Raw genomic sequence first — 16137 nt, 5'->3', positions numbered from 1 at the left:
TTCATTACTTTGGGCAAAGCTTATGTAGTGCTGCAGAGACTAGAACCCATGCAGAGGTAGTGAGAGGATGTTATAAGCTTATTCTGCCGGTTGATACAAAAGTTTAACCTTTTCTCCTCTTCCTCCACCTGCCGCCAAGACATGAGAAAGAAGGCAGAGCCTGGAAATGCACACCAGGCAATACTTCTGTGTCAGTTTGCCTTTTATTCCTCTGCCAGTACTTCCCAGAGAGATTTCACCAAAAGTGCCTAAGCTTGCCATGGCCATTGTTGTGAAGGAAGTTTCTCTCTATTGCTAGTCACATCCCCTTTTCCTTCTCCTGGGGGCTTAATGGATGTTTGGGGGCAGGAACTAAAATTTAAACTAAAAGGTAAAAAACAAAAAAACAAAAAACAAAACAAAAGAAAAAACAAGTGTTCTTTTTGTAACATCTTTATTGGAGTATAATGGCTTTACAATGGTGTGTTAGTTTCTGCTTTATACCAAAGTGAATCAGTTATACATAAGTTCCTATATCTTTCCCTCTTGCATCTCCCTCACTCCCACCCTCCCTATCCCACCCCTCTAGGTGGTCACAAAGCACCGAGCTGATCTCTCTGTGCTATGCGGCTGCTTCCCACTAGCTATCCATTTTACGTTTGGTAGTGTATATATGTCCATGCCACTCTCTCACTTTGTCATGGCTTACCCTTCGCCCTCCCCATATCCCCAAGTCCATTCTCTAGTAGGTCTGTGTCTTTATTCCTGTCTTACCCCTAGGTTCTTCATGACATTTTTTTTCTTAAATTCCATATATATATATATGTGTTAGCATACGGTATTTGTCTTTGTCTTTCTGACTTCCTTCACTCTGTATGACAGACTCTAGGTCCATCCGCCTCATTACAAATAGCTCAATTTCGTTTCTTTTTATGGCTGAGTAATATTCCACTGAATATGTGTGTCACATCTTCTTTATCCATTCATCTGACGATGGACACTGAGGTTGTTTCCATCTCCTGGCTATTGTAAATAGAGCTGCAATGAACAGTTTGGTACATGACTCCTTTTGAATTCTGGTTTTCTCAGGGTATAGGCCCAGTAGTGGGATTGCTGGGTCATATGGTAGTTCTATTTGTAGTTTTTTAAAGGAACCTCCATACTGCTCTCCCTAGTGGCTGTACCAATTTCCACTCCCACCAACAGTGTAGGAGTGTTCCGTTTTCTCCTCATCCTCTCCAGCATTTATTGTTTGTAGATTTTTTGATGATGGCCATTCTGACCGGTGTGAGGTGATACCTCCTTGTAGTGTTGATTTGCATTTCTCTCATAATTCGTGATGTTGAGCATCTTTTCACGTGTTTGTTGGCCATCTTTGGAGAAATGTCTGTTTAGGTCTTCCGTCCATTGTTTCATTGGGTTGTTTTTTTTGATATTGATCTGCATGAGTTGCTTATATAGTTTACAAATTTATTTATGTTTATATTTTTTGGAGATGAATCCCTTGTCAGTTGCTTCGTTTGCAACTATTTTCTCCCATTCTGAGGGTTGTCAGAGTCCAGAGTCTTGAGTGTTCCCCCAGTATCCAACTTGGACAAGTGTACAAATAGTGGTGGTCTAAATGATGTAGAGAGATGAATAGTGGAAGTAAGTATTGAAGGTAAAATTAATCGTTCAGTAACATCACATAATTAATTTTAAGTGTCCATGTTATACTTGGGCAGAGTTGTTCAGTTGGCAATTAGTTAAGTTTGTAAGAGACTCAGGAGAGAGAGATGTAAGTTTTAGGTCAAGATCTGTGATATATATGGTGGCTGGAATCACAAGAGTAGATGAGACCATCTATCAAGGGCAGAAGAGAGCTTCTGAGAAATACACATCTCTTGGCAGAGGGCAGAGTGAGAGTGCCCAGTGAAAGAGATAAGGATGTCCAGAGGCAGGAGGAAGAAGTAGCAGGTTAAGATGCTACTGTTGTGAAGGTGAAAGATTTTTCTGAGATGCCAAGTTTGATCAACAAAATCAACTATTGCTGAAAGGTGACAGAATGACCAAACAATATTCACTCAGTTTAATCACAAACTAAATGTTGGTGAATGCAATTCCAGTGCAGATAAGTAAGAAGAAAAGAGCAAAATTGTGTGAGTCACGAGGTACATAAAGATAAGAAAATACAGACAATGAGAATAAATACAAGTTTTGATAAACTGCACTGTGAAATTAGGAAGAGAGAAAAGGTAACTAGAGAATTACTTGGCATCAAGCAAGAGTAATTTTTAATGGGAGGGAGGCAGCTTTTTAATGGGAGGGGGCCAAAATACAATCGCTAAAGAGGAAAACCTTAACAATACCAATGAGGTGGGAAAATGAATGGAAGATACTGAGGAAGTGAGACTAGGTATTTATACACTATGTCGAAAAGCTCTTCTTGGACGTAAAGAGAAGAAGGTAGTTTGGGGTGTTTTTGCTTTATAGTCTGTGTTTTCTCTGTGAAATAAAAGTTTGATGGGAGGTGATGTCACCTCGAGATAGCACTCATCAAATATCCTATGTGCTTATCTACATTTTTCATCCTCCTTTGTAGTTCAACTGTTTTCCTTTGATTCGTTGTGGCCAGTGGCAAAGAAGCAGAATCAAGTGTATCACTTCTGAGCTGAGGTCATTAGGAGCCAGTGTCCCTCTTGTCTGGTCCTCTGCTATTGTGACATGGGAGGTCAAATAGTCCAGATGAGGTGGCTGCAAGATGGATCAGGACCATGTGATCTGTAAGGGCTTTACTCAGTAGAGAAATAACGTACTCGTATTTTCCACTGAGATTCCTGTGTTCAATAGATCTGCCTGTGAGAGCTCAGAGAGCATAGCGAAGGCTGAAATGACAAAGAGGGAGAGATGTTGGTAACAGATGGAAGGCGCCTGGCAGATAATATATTAAATGGTAAACAAAGCTGCTGGAGTAAGAGAGAGAGTATATAAGAGATGAGAAGAAGGCCAACTGTATGTAGTATCTGACGCTAAGGAGTGAGGAGAGAAACAACTGAAAACTAAAAATAAAAAGAATGATCAGAAAGAAGCTAGGTGGTATGCCAACAGAAATCATAAGATTGCTATAAAACATAAAGGAAGGTAGTTTTAAAAGAAGCACCATCTAATGGAGTCAGTTGTTTCCCAAAGGCAAAATGCTATGGGAACTGAAAATAAAGCATCTGATTGGATGGCTAAACTTTTATGAACAAAAGTGGAACCACTTCAGGAAAGTCATGGGAGAAGACGCTGTGTTACAGTGGGGAGAGTAATCAATATATTGTGAGGAAAGGTGCCTTCATTTGCAAGAAATGCCAATTAAGAAGTGAAGACAGCATTTAAAGGGAAGGGATAATGTAAGAAAATTAAAAAAAAAATTTAAGGAAACTTGAATAACTCGTAGACAAAGAGGGAGGTATTAGTGAAAGACTGAAAATCAGAGAAAGCTATCTTAAGTTGTTGTTATGGACTGAATTGTGTCCCCCGAAAAATTATATGTTGAAGCCCCTCCTAAGTTGACTGTAGAAGATAGGAGATAGGTCCTTTAGGGAGGTAACTGAAGTTAACTGAAGTCATAAGGGTGAGGTAATAATCTGACAGGGACTGATGGTGTCCTTATAAGAAGGGGAATAGATTCCAGAGATCTCTCTCCCTCTGCTCGTAGAGGAAAGGCCGTGTGAGGACACTGCAAGAAGACAGCCGTCAGCAAGCCAGGAAGATTGTTCTCACCAGAAACCAATTCTTATGGTATTCAGTACCTTAATCTTGGACTTCCACCCTCCAGAACTGTGAGAAAATAAATTTCTGCTGTGGAAGTCGTTCAGTCTATAGTATTTCACTATAACAGCCCAACCAGACTAATACAGACCTTTATGTACACTGCAATATACAGAAGCTAAACAGTGATTGTGAGCCTGAGATTACATCTTGAACAGAAGTGTAATGACCCTTGTGGTACTCACAACTTCACGAATTTTGTCAGAAAGATGTGAAAAAAAGTCAGTCAACCAACGGTTCTGATAGTGGATATTTTCTTTATGTGTTTGACATAAAGCAGTGTCTGACAGCCTCCCTGATACCCATCCGTATCGCAGTTTTGATTCTGTGGCTCCAGTTCCACATGGCACCAAGGTGCTGTGTACTGTCCATTCTTGGGTTTTTGGGTGCTGTACCTATTGCCAATAGGTGGGTCAAACCACTGGGGCTCTTCTGAAGTCCTCCCTAAATTTGGACCAGCTTCAGCTCCAAATCCGAGTTTTCAGAGAGCCCAGGGTGAGGCTCGCCTGCCACAGTAGACACGTTGGCTAACGGGTTGCACTGCAGCACCCACTCGGACAAGGGCACCATCACGATGCCACCGTTCTTCCTCTGCAGGGGCGGACCCGTGGACAGTCAGCTTGGCCCCCAGCACAGCCAGCTGCCTGTTCACTCTCTCGGCCCCTGTGAGGAAGGTGTTCAGCCCTGGCTTTGAGGTCAGAGTCATCTCCTCTCTGGGTTTGTGTGAATGGAGGAGCCGCAGCCCTGGTCTGGGTGGTGTGTTGGCCCTGGGTTTCCGGGTTTGGAGGAGTATCTTACCACCTAGACCCCCACCTAGGGCTGAAGAGTTCAGGGGCTGTGGACCGTGGGTTTTGGGGGCAGAAGATATTTAACCTGGCGTTTGAGGAAATGGAGGGAGAAGAGGCTCAGGTTCAAGGGCTCCTGGTTTGAATCTCTTGCTTTAGGTTTGAGGGCCAGGGCAGTCTCTCACCAGAAGCTGCAGGATATCATCAGGAACATTGCGAGTGTTCTTGCACATACCCCGGGCAGCTGAGTGGGAGAAGATGACAGGTGCCTGTGACACTTGGAGGGCTCGCCGTGCCGCAGCATCCGAGACATGGGCCAAGTCCACCATCATGCCCAGGCGGTTCATTTCTGCCACCACCTTCTGCAGGGACAGGATGGGGAGAGGGCATGAGGGCTGCATTTATCTTGTGTGTATTTATCTGTAGGGAACAGGCAGGGCTGTACATTCATGTGGGGCAGGGTATGGAAGCCGGGTCCTTACCTCGCCAAAGCTGGTGAGCCGACTGACATTGCTGTAGAAGGGGTGGATACCCTTTGCTGAGCTCTGTGCTCTGCAGGATGGCCAGGAGGCAGTCTGACTGGTGGCCATGACTTGGCTACAAGAGCGTAGAAAGAGGTTGTGTCGAACCGTCTACACCTGCAACTCCCTGATGCAAGAGGAGGGACCCAAACTGGGCTGTGCCTGGCAGTAGGAGGGCCCTTCTGGGGATTCAGTCTTGTTCTGCAAACCTCCATTCCCCTCCCAACCCCAGGTTCAGGGCTGGATCCCAGGGATAAACTTGCTTTGGGCCCCAGCGTGATCTTGGGCAGATCCCTGCCTCACTGGGCCCTTACCATCTGCACTGTGCTCACCAGGGCGTGTTGCAGGTGTGGGTGAGTGTCACGTAGCGCACACCCAGCGCATAGAAGGTACGCAAGATGGAGAGGCTCCTGTCCAGTGAGTGGCCGCCCTCCACACCAATGAGGCTAGCCAACTTCCGGGTATTGTTGAGAGCTGGGGGCAGGTAGGTCAGATGATCATTTTCAGAGGCAGGGGTAGCTAACTGAAGTCCCTAACACCTACCACGACCAGTCTCTTTACCATTTTGTTTTGTTTTTTTGGCCGTGCCACGCAGCATGAGGGCTCTTAGTTCCCCCACCGGGGATCCAACCCGAGGCCCCTGCAGTGGAAGCGTGGAGTCTTCACCTCTGGACTACCAGGGAAGTCCCCCGGCTACCTTTAACTGAGGTCACAAGCTCCAGCTCAGAATAGGAGGCACACATGGGGCAGATGAGGTGAACTTGCTCCAGGGTGAGGCGCACAGCATCGCGTTCGTGGGTCCGGCATGGGACGTAGGCTCACCAGAACTGAGGGAAGGCAAGGGCTTAGTTTGGGCTTTGGAGCTCCTTGGGCTTCTCATAGCCTCCTCAGCTGGCACAACACTCAGTGTGCCCAGAAGTCCCATGTAATGCGTTGCTTTTTCTGTGGTACTTGGATGCCCGTCAGGTTGGCTCACTGTGACCCCTGTTCCCCCAGCATCCATGGCATGGCACTTTCTAGGTCACTATGGTAACTTAGTTCCAATGTGACTAACCTGTGGTCTCTGAGGCCCCCAAACTGCCCCACATTCCCCAGCAGCCATGGTGGCACCTTGTGTGTCCCTGGGCACCCACGAGATCATTTTTCAGCCCGTCCACGCTGGTCTGGCCATGGCTGAAATTGCGCAGATTAACATCCTGTAGCCCGTGGTGGTAAAACAGCCTCAGGACCAGGGGCATGTCGTTGTGGCTGGAGGGAGGTCAAGGCAAATAGGTGGGCTCCTTAGGTCTTGGGATGAGGCAGGACACATTGCCTGGCCTGGGCCAGCCTGTGGGTCCCCCACCTCCCACTGTCACACAGACTATACTAGGAGCAGCTGAGGCCTGGGCTGAGGGGTTCCCACCAGGGAGGGGATGACAGAGAAGGGGAAGGGCATCCATAGATGATGGAGAGGACATCCAGGGGTGGTGGGAGGGAGCCTCCCCACTAGCTCTGCATGCTCCGGACCTCCTGCCCTGCCCGGGGCCAGGCTAGGCCCCCAGCGGCCCCCAGCAGCCGCCACACACTGCAGCCACCCGTCCACAAGCGGGAAGTCCTGCATCAGGGCCCGCGTGCGCTCCCGCGGACTTGGGGTTCTGGAGGTGCCCGGCGTGGTCTTCACGGGTAACCGGCCGCAGCAGCAGACCCAGCGGGAGCAGCAGACACAGCAGAGGCCGCTGGCTGAGTGCGCGGGGACCATCGAGGCGGGCAGAGGCGGGTCTGAGAGGGGCGGGCAGTGGGGTTCTGCCTGTCGACACAGGGCACCCAGCGTCGCGGCCTCGCGAGGGGGGCGGTTTGAGGGAGGGGATACAGAGTCTCAGGACCCTCGCAGAGAGCCGCGATCCGGGAAGCCCAGAAGCCACAGGGCAGCAGTGCCCTCCCGCCCCCTGCTCACAGGCAGCTCCTGCGGGCTAAGCTGGCCTCTGCGGAGAGCCCACTCGCCTCCCATCGTGGGTTCCCTCCACCCCTGCCCCTCTTCCCACTCCCACTGCTCCGAGGGGGCGCCCTAGGTTGCTCTCCCCGGCCTGTAACCTTCCTGTCCAAGCTGGGGTGCTTCTCTCAGAGGGCCACCTTCAGCCCGAGGCCTCCCGGGAGCACACCTCATCCCCATCTGCCTGCAGCCGGCCCCACCCACCCTGAGGGCTGCGTGCCAGTGCCTCTGTGGCCACAAGTGCTCTGGGCTCCCGGTTTCCCGGGACTGGGCCATGAGGGCTTGTGTGGGGGAAGAGATAGTTTCTGGAAATGGGGGGGTGGGGGGTAACCATGTGAGCTCTGGATTCAGGAAGGGGTCCTCTGCCCCCGACCTTCTCTCTCCACCTACTTGACTCCCCAACCTGCATGACCATTCTCTGGGGACTTCAACTAGCGCCTGGGAACTATCAGGAACCTCCCCCACTTCTGTCAGCCAGCCTCAGGAAAGAGCGCCCTCAGGAGTCGCTACACCTCCCCAGGGCCTGAATAGAGGGACTTTGGGGATGTGAACTGAACGACCTTCTGGGGAGAGTCAGCGACCCTTTTACTCAACAGAGCAGGAAGCCAGTCAGCAGGCTATTTGAGTGGAAGGAAATGAAGTGATTTCCATGGCAGCAGAGTCCCCACCGCAGCAATCTTCCTCCCAGAGCTGCTGGCTGACCTTCTGGCCAGGATCCCTCCTACCTCAGCGTGGAAGGCCCGGCCTCGTGGAGAAGTATAGGTTCTGAGGAAAGACCTGGCACCTGGGTTCTGCTGCTACACTTGCCTTATCTCGTGGCCCTTGTGGCTCTAGCTTTCCCAGAAACCTCAAGGGCTTAAGTGCCTGTGCTTACTCAGAGGCTGCACGCCATTCCCCATTGCCAGCCTCAGGCCCTCCCCCTAGCTGCCTCCTCTAGAGACCCCCTCTCCTCAACACACACACACACACACACACACACACACACACACACACACACACACACTCACTCTCTCTCTCTCTCTCTCTCTCTCTCTCTCTCTGGGGATGTGCCTTCTCACAGAAGCTCAACCACAGAGATGCTTTAGGGACTGTGCCCAAACTCCTTCATCCCCAGCCTCTCAAGTTTTTGCTGTGATCCCTGGCACCCCCTGGAGCTGTTCCACCTTTGGAACCTTTCCCAGGTGGCAGGAGTGCCTAGCACAGGGCTAGTGACCTAAGTCTGAGCACTGGCGACCCTAGAAATGTGTTACACACAAACATTTTATTGAGCAGTAAGGGACCCCACTGGGGACAGAAAGGGCTGGCAGTAAAGGAGCATGTGAACCTCGGGGCAGGGTGCATGCTGCTTGACTCTCCATCCTGTTCTTGCTTCAGGGAGCAGGTCCACCATGCTCCAATCGCCGGTTTTTGGGTCTGGAGCAGCCCAGCTCTTCGTCCGAACTTTCTGAAGAGTGCTTTCGTTTGGGCGCACGTCTGGGGACTGGCTTCACTGCTTCCACCTTTGCTGGTGGGGCCAAAGGAACATCCCCGTAGGCCCGGTAGCCACCAACCAGGCAGTATGTCTCCCCATGCCAGCCCAACTGCGTTTCTCCACACCCTCGGTAGAGGACATGGTAGTGCCCGGGTGTGGGAGGACAAACGGGAGCCACTGCTGCTGCAAAGAAAATCAGAACTGATCAGTCACTTGTGCTGTGCACAGTCTCCTGCCACAATTTCCCCCTCTCATGTCTCTCCCAGTTTCTGGCTGAAGACCTTTAATCTACTTGACATCCAAAACACAGCCTTGGCCCATCACCTCTATGAGTCCCTAGAGAAGGGACACTGGCTGCAAAAGCAATCCCTAGCGCCTACGGCTGCAGCAGATGAGGAAGTCTCTTCACCGTTTCCAGGGAAAACAGTAGAACCCGAAAGAAATTGCACTCATGATCCTCTCCATCTCTCCCTTCCACAACAGAGAAAACATTTCTTGCAGTCTGTCACTTCTGAGGCTTTAATGGAAATGTCTTTCAAGTTTTGGAAAGAAATAATCTAATACAAATTTGTTAAGAACCCCTCTCACCTTGGCAACCCCTCTTGGGCCCCAGTTATACCGCCTGTTTCAACCACACTGAACTCTAGCCCTCTGGTACTTTTATCTAGATTAGAACAAGGCTAAATACTGAGGCAGAGTGATCAGGAGACTCAGAACCGGGGTCTGGGTACCAAGTCTAGGCTCACATCAACGCAGCCTCCTGGGACACCATCTCCTCAGCCCTCCCGTCTCATTAGCACTTCATCACCACCCCCTTCATTCTTCCGGTCTTCCCATCAATATGGCACCACCCTGTCCCCGAGTACTCAGCAACTCAGTATGGGATGTGTCTGAGAGGACCGATAGAGATGTCTGCATGACAGCACAGAGGTGCCTGGGTTTGAAGGTGTGCTTCTAATTGTGGCCCTGTTCCTCAAACTGCTCCATTTACCGTTTGCCAACAAAAATGCACTTGTCTTTTGCTAAGAGGCCATTCAGGAAAGGGTCTGAATGGAAGCATCCTGTAGCCCAAAGGGGAAGGCTACATTATAAAGCTTAGAACCGTCCTGCACACTTGTCCAGGGATGACCTTTCACTTGTCCTCAGCAGTGAGCCCTGTGGGTCCCTGAAGGTGTCCCAGGTCACTGGTATTACTTACATGTGGGAGTGTGCTCAGTTGTACATAGTTGGCAGGCCCCACAAAAACATGTGCCAGCCAGGTGAGGTGGATTGTATCCCATACCTCCTGTGGAGGTGGCCGGTCTGGGTGTACCTGCTGCACTGCCCAGCCAGGGAACAGAGCACAGGGTTGAGTATATATAGCCTATGAAGTCAGACATTGTCTCTGATAGTCAGAGAAACTTCCCTACCAGTCCTCCACCAGATACGAATCTGTTTGGTTGTCAGTTACCATGGAATCTGTTACCGTGGAATCTGTGAGAAGGCCTGTGAGGGCATCACTACCCAGTGAGGTCATATATGGAACCTGTGACTTGAGGGGCAGGCTTCAGGAGGAGGGGCAGTTTTTTGGAGGAGAACAGGGTAGAGGCAGAGGTACTCTGCCTGGCCCCTCACAGCTGGGCCTCCCCACCAATGCTGTAGTCTAGTAGACACCCCAGGTGGGGCGTGCTGGTGGTCTGGCACAGCCCCAGGGGCCACAGGAGGGCAAGAGAGACCCACATTCTGTGATTGGCTTGAGAGGCAAGATTAAGGTAAGAGACAGCTAGGTTGTATGGCACTTAGCCTAAGAGGCAGAGATTTGTGTGGACAGGGGAATCAGGGAAGGCTCCTTTGCAGTGGGCCTGAAGGACAAGTGAGATTTGGACCCATGGGGAAGAGAGGGAAGACATTCCAGTTTGGAAGAATAAAAGCAAAGACACACTCTTCTCGACCTTGTCCTGCCCCCAATATAAATTCATCGCACCCTGAAATTTTTACAACTGAGGACTTAAAGAAACCAAGAGGTTAAGGGGCCTTCGCAGTGGTACACAGGTAGTGGAGAGGTGTTCTGCTCAATGGTTAGGTTCATGTCGGGGCTCCGGGTTTACAGCTGATAGGAATATGAGGACAAGCTCCTGCCATTTCAAACATTTCCAAGTGATACTGAGAGAGATGTTAAAGGTGCAAAATGCGGGTGCTGAATGACCTCACAAAGTGGGAATGGTGGGCCCATTTGAACATGAAATTGAAAACAAATTCATGACAAAAGGACATAATACAAAATGACAACATAATCACTCCAGGCCCCTCTCCCCTAGAAGTAAAAGTCATTAGAATCCTCTGTCTCTCCACCATGAAAGGATGAGATAAAGACTCAGCAGCAGCCCCCGTGAGAAACATGGTCAACAGTGTGAAGAGGTGTTACTCAGACGATTTGGTCCGCCTCAGAGAAGGAAAGAGACAACTCTGCCCTTAGCCTGATCAGGCCCACAGGAAGCAAGCACATTTGGGGCAGCCTCTGATAGTGTGGCAATGAGAGAGAACCTTCTTTAGGAGGGGGACTCCCTGTTGCCCGACCCCCACCCTGAAAAAGCAAAGATGGGACATTCGTTTAATGGGGCTGTTGCAGAGGCGTTGTTCCCAGGAGGTAGAGACTGCTTCGACTACCATTTTAGAGGTTGGGCCACCGTGGTTGAGAAGCACAGCACCTTCTCTTCCTAAACTGCTTGAATCAGCGGGTACACGTTAGGACAGACGAAGTCAGGCCTCATTGGAGCGGACTGCCTTTGGGAGTGGTAGAATGTAAACTGTGAAAGGGAATGCTCTGGAGGAGGTTTGTCATGGCAGGTGGGCCAGCATGAGACCATTCAGATTCTCCACGGCTCCAGAGATTACTTGACTGGGAGCATCCCTGTGATGTGGCGGGGGGACTCCTACCTTAACAGGACCTGGCTGGGCATCTGGGGAAGGCGGAATAAACGGTTTATTAACTTACGAGAGCGAGAGACTCACAAAAGCACCGAGAAAGACTTGTACCTGGATTCTTGAGCCAACCCTAAGAAAACTTATCTAGATCTGGAGTAGGGCTCGGGAGGCTGCACTTTTAAGCTTCCTGGGCAGTCCCACCACAGTGGTCCATGGATAGAGTGACCAAATTATTGTGAGTTCTTGGTTGCTTTGGGGAGTCAAAGTGGGCAATATTAAAAACTGCAGCAGGCATACGTATAAACAGGGAATATTCAAGGCAAACAGAGGTGTATAGTTATTCTGTGCATGAATCAGGTTTGGGAAAAGCTAGCCTGGTGGTTAAAGAACACAACCCTTATGACAGACAGACCAGATTCTGTCCTACTTACTTGTGTGATTTTTGACCAAGTTCTTTTATCCTTCTGACTGTTTCTTCATATGGAAAAGAGCGATGGCTGTACATTTAGCACAATATTCTCTTTTGGCAAAAGTTGCTCTGGGTCCATTTGTGTTCTCCGCAACTGAATCCTTTCCAGTGTGCAAGCATTTTTAAGTTGTTTGGTGAAGTATTACATTGGACTTTCAACTGTTCATTACTTTGGGCAAAGCTTATGTAGTGCTGCAGAGACTAGAACCCAGGCAGAGGTAGTGAGAGGATGTTATAAGCTTATTCTGCCGGTTGATACAAAAGTTTAACCTTTTCTCCTCTTCCTCCACCTGCCGCCAAGACATGAGAAAGAAGGCAGAGCCTGGAAATGCACACCAGGCAATACTTCTGTGTCAGTTTGCCTTTTATTCCTCTGCCAGTACTTCCCAGAGAGATTTCACCAAAAGTGCCTAAGCTTGCCATGGCCATTGTTGTGAAGGAAGTTTCTCTCTATTGCTAGTCACATCCCCTTTTCCTTCTCCTGGGGGCTTAATGGATGTTTGGGGGCAGGAACTAAAATTTAAACTAAAAGGTAAAAAACAAAAAAACAAAAAACAAAACAAAAGAAAAAACAAGTGTTCTTTTTGTAACATCTTTATTGGAGTATAATGGCTTTACAATGGTGTGTTAGTTTCTGCTTTATACCAAAGTGAATCAGTTATACATAAGTTCCTATATCTTTCCCTCTTGCATCTCCCTCACTCCCACCCTCCCTATCCCACCCCTCTAGGTGGTCACAAAGCACCGAGCTGATCTCTCTGTGCTATGCGGCTGCTTCCCACTAGCTATCCATTTTACGTTTGGTAGTGTATATATGTCCATGCCACTCTCTCACTTTGTCATGGCTTACCCTTCGCCCTCCCCATATCCCCAAGTCCATTCTCTAGTAGGTCTGTGTCTTTATTCCTGTCTTACCCCTAGGTTCTTCATGACATTTTTTTTCTTAAATTCCATATATATATATGTGTTAGCATACGGTATTTGTCTTTGTCTTTCTGACTTCCTTCACTCTGTATGACAGACTCTAGGTCCATCCGCCTCATTACAAATAGCTCAATTTCGTTTCTTTTTATGGCTGAGTAATATTCCACTGAATATGTGTGTCACATCTTCTTTATCCATTCATCTGACGATGGACACTGAGGTTGTTTCCATCTCCTGGCTATTGTAAATAGAGCTGCAATGAACATTTTGGTACATGACTCCTTTTGAATTCTGGTTTTCTCAGGGTATAGGCCCAGTAGTGGGATTGCTGGGTCATATGGTAGTTCTATTTGTAGTTTTTTAAAGGAACCTCCATACTGCTCTCCCTAGTGGCTGTACCAATTTCCACTCCCACCAACAGTGTAGGAGCGTTCCGTTTTCTCCTCATCCTCTCCAGCATTTATTGTTTGTAGATTTTTTGATGATGGCCATTCTGACCGGTGTGAGGTGATACCTCCTTGTAGTGTTGATTTGCATTTCTCTCATAATTCGTGATGTTGAGCATCTTTTCACGTGTTTGTTGGCCATCTTTGGAGAAATGTCTGTTTAGGTCTTCCGTCCATTGTTTCATTGGGTTGTTTTTTTTGATATTGATCTGCATGAGTTGCTTATATAGTTTACAAATTTATTTATGTTTATATTTTTTGGAGATGAATCCCTTGTCAGTTGCTTCGTTTGCAACTATTTTCTCCCATTCTGAGGGTTGTCAGAGTCCAGAGTCTTGAGTGTTCCCCCAGTATCCAACTTGGACAAGTGTACAAATAGTGGTGGTCTAAATGATGTAGAGAGATGAATAGTGGAAGTAAGTATTGAAGGTAAAATTAATCGTTCAGTAACATCACATAATTAATTTTAAGTGTCCATGTTATACTTGGGCAGAGTTGTTCAGTTGGCAATTAGTTAAGTTTGTAAGAGACTCAGGAGAGAGAGATGTAAGTTTTAGGTCAAGATCTGTGATATATATGGTGGCTGGAATCACAAGAGTAGATGAGACCATCTATCAAGGGCAGAAGAGAGCTTCTGAGAAATACACATCTCTTGGCAGAGGGCAGAGTGAGAGTGCCCAGTGAAAGAGATAAGGATGTCCAGAGGCAGGAGGAAGAAGTAGCAGGTTAAGATGCTACTGTTGTGAAGGTGAAAGATTTTTCTGAGATGCCAAGTTTGATCAACAAAATCAACTATTGCTGAAAGGTGACAGAATGACCAAACAATATTCACTCAGTTTAATCACAAACTAAATGTTGGTGAATGCAATTCCAGTGCAGATAAGTAAGAAGAAAAGAGCAAAATTGTGTGAGTCACGAGGTACATAAAGATAAGAAAATACAGACAATGAGAATAAATACAAGTTTTGATAAACTGCACTGTGAAATTAGGAAGAGAGAAAAGGTAACTAGAGAATTACTTGGCATCAAGCAAGAGTAATTTTTAATGGGAGGGAGGCAGCTTTTTAATGGGAGGGGGCCAAAATACAATCGCTAAAGAGGAAAACCTTAACAATACCAATGAGGTGGGAAAATGAATGGAAGATACTGAGGAAGTGAGACTAGGTATTTATACACTATGTCGAAAAGCTCTTCTTGGACGTAAAGAGAAGAAGGTAGTTTGGGGTGTTTTTGCTTTATAGTCTGTGTTTTCTCTGTGAAATAAAAGTTTGATGGGAGGTGATGTCACCTCGAGATAGCACTCATCAAATATCCTATGTGCTTATCTACATTTTTCATCCTCCTTTGTAGTTCAACTGTTTTCCTTTGATTCGTTGTGGCCAGTGGCAAAGAAGCAGAATCAAGTGTATCACTTCTGAGCTGAGGTCATTAGGAGCCAGTGTCCCTCTTGTCTGGTCCTCTGCTATTGTGACATGGGAGGTCAAATAGTCCAGATGAGGTGGCTGCAAGATGGATCAGGACCATGTGATCTGTAAGGGCTTTACTCAGTAGAGAAATAACGTACTCGTATTTTCCACTGAGATTCCTGTGTTCAATAGATCTGCCTGTGAGAGCTCAGAGAGCATAGCGAAGGCTGAAATGACAAAGAGGGAGAGATGTTGGTAACAGATGGAAGGCGCCTGGCAGATAATATATTAAATGGTAAACAAAGCTGCTGGAGTAAGAGAGAGAGTATATAAGAGATGAGAAGAAGGCCAACTGTATGTAGTATCTGACGCTAAGGAGTGAGGAGAGAAACAACTGAAAACTAAAAATAAAAAGAATGATCAGAAAGAAGCTAGGTGGTATGCCAACAGAAATCATAAGATTGCTATAAAACATAAAGGAAGGTAGTTTTAAAAGAAGCACCATCTAATGGAGTCAGTTGTTTCCCAAAGGCAAAATGCTATGGGAACTGAAAATAAAGCATCTGATTGGATGGCTAAACTTTTATGAACAAAAGTGGAACCACTTCAGGAAAGTCATGGGAGAAGACGCTGTGTTACAGTGGGGAGAGTAATCAATATATTGTGAGGAAAGGTGCCTTCATTTGCAAGAAATGCCAATTAAGAAGTGAAGACAGCATTTAAAGGGAAGGGATAATGTAAGAAAATTAAAAAAAAAATTTAAGGAAACTTGAATAACTCGTAGACAAAGAGGGAGGTATTAGTGAAAGACTGAAAATCAGAGAAAGCTATCTTAAGTTGTTGTTATGGACTGAATTGTGTCCCCCGAAAAATTATATGTTGAAGCCCCTCCTAAGTTGACTGTAGAAGATAGGAGATAGGTCCTTTAGGGAGGTAACTGAAGTTAACTGAAGTCATAAGGGTGAGGTAATAATCTGACAGGGACTGATGGTGTCCTTATAAGAAGGGGAATAGATTCCAGAGATCTCTCTCCCTCTGCTCGTAGAGGAAAGGCCGTGTGAGGACACTGCAAGAAGACAGCCGTCAGCAAGCCAGGAAGATTGTTCTCACCAGAAACCAATTCTTATGGTATTCAGTACCTTAATCTTGGACTTCCACCCTCCAGAACTGTGAGAAAATAAATTTCTGCTGTGGAAGTCGTTCAGTCTATAGTATTTCACTATAACAGCCCAACCAGACTAATACAGACCTTTATGTACACTGCAATATACAGAAGCTAAACAGTGATTGTGAGCCTGAGATTACATCTTGAACAGAAGTGTAATGACCCTTGTGGTACTCACAACTTCACGAATTTTGTCAGAAAGATGTGAAAAAAAGTCAGTCAACCAACGGTTCTGATAGTGGATATTTTCTTTATGTGTTTGACATAAAGCAGTGTCTGACAGCCTCCCTGATACCCATCCGT

General features: G+C 47.3%; 1 pseudogene across 1 annotated transcript; it reads right to left on the bottom strand.

Annotated features, from left to right (window-relative positions):
• Nucleotides 1–4218: 4218 nt before the first annotated feature.
• On the bottom strand, nucleotides 4219–5889 carry LOC309799273 (dipeptidase 2-like; annotated as a pseudogene). The gene is made up of 5 exons: nucleotides 5778–5889; nucleotides 5413–5554; nucleotides 5042–5111; nucleotides 4745–4921; nucleotides 4219–4365 (listed from the first exon to the last, which is right to left on the bottom strand). The product of its transcript is annotated as a dipeptidase 2-like (transcript).
• Nucleotides 5890–16137: the final 10248 nt, after the last annotated feature.

This window comes from Mesoplodon mirus, assembly GCF_964341445.2.
Source record: "Mesoplodon mirus genome assembly, chromosome: 3".
NCBI lineage: Eukaryota > Metazoa > Chordata > Mammalia > Artiodactyla > Ziphiidae > Mesoplodon > Mesoplodon mirus.
Note: the sequence above shows the minus strand (reverse complement) of the source record. Positions and strands in the feature narration are given on the sequence as shown.